Below are 870 nucleotides of genomic sequence, written 5' to 3' on the forward strand. Positions count from 1 at the left end.
AGCAGATGTAAAAGCGTTGAATGATAGAAAATTTATCTATTTACGTGATACTTACTAAAAACGTTGTATTTTTGATCTTTCATTATTATATTTGAATATTTCTAAAATCCTACTAAAGAATCGACTTGGACACCGGGGTGTCCAAGATGATCCTAAGGGTATGGGCAAGATGATCCAGGGAATAACCTTGCCTCTATTTAGGAAAATTTCTAGGTTTTGGTAGAAACATATGAAAACAACAACTTTTTAGACTTTACAAAGTCCTCACTTATGTAATCTAGGTATATGAAACAACAGTTACGGAAGTTCGAGAACAAATAATCCTAATTAATTTATATCTTACAGGTATCTAAGAGTGGGCGATATTGTTTTTTATGGCAAATTGCTAGCCACCCTCGTATCCATCTTTGATGTACTTTTTACGAGCTCGATTTCCTGTTTAACACATCTGATGAAAACAGTTTTTTTTTCACTTAAATATTTCATTGAACTGACAGACCCTTTATTTTTACCTTTAGTCCGTCTTTTTAATGATATGACGCGTACCTACTGCTAACTATTTACTTGCCGATCTATGTGGCGTCCTATTTTTTACGCCTCTAGTTGTTTAGATCATAGTCTTCCGACCACCCACCACGAATGGTTTTTCTTTTACAATTACGCGGCCTGGTCTAAAACAAGAAAAAGCATTTATATTTGTTATTAATCGAGATCGACCATGTAAACGAAATCCAGTCTTCTACTATTTTATTCGTATTGCAATCTATTTAATTAAGAGGTTTCAGTACTCAGAAAAACATACACATTAAAAATAGTCCGTTAACAATATATACAGTACAAGATGATATCCACGGATCATCTCGTACACCA

Source organism: Hyposmocoma kahamanoa, unplaced genomic scaffold (assembly GCF_003589595.1).
Source record: "Hyposmocoma kahamanoa isolate Upper Pololo Valley unplaced genomic scaffold, ASM358959v1 100021, whole genome shotgun sequence".
Classification (NCBI taxonomy): domain Eukaryota; kingdom Metazoa; phylum Arthropoda; class Insecta; order Lepidoptera; family Cosmopterigidae; genus Hyposmocoma; species Hyposmocoma kahamanoa.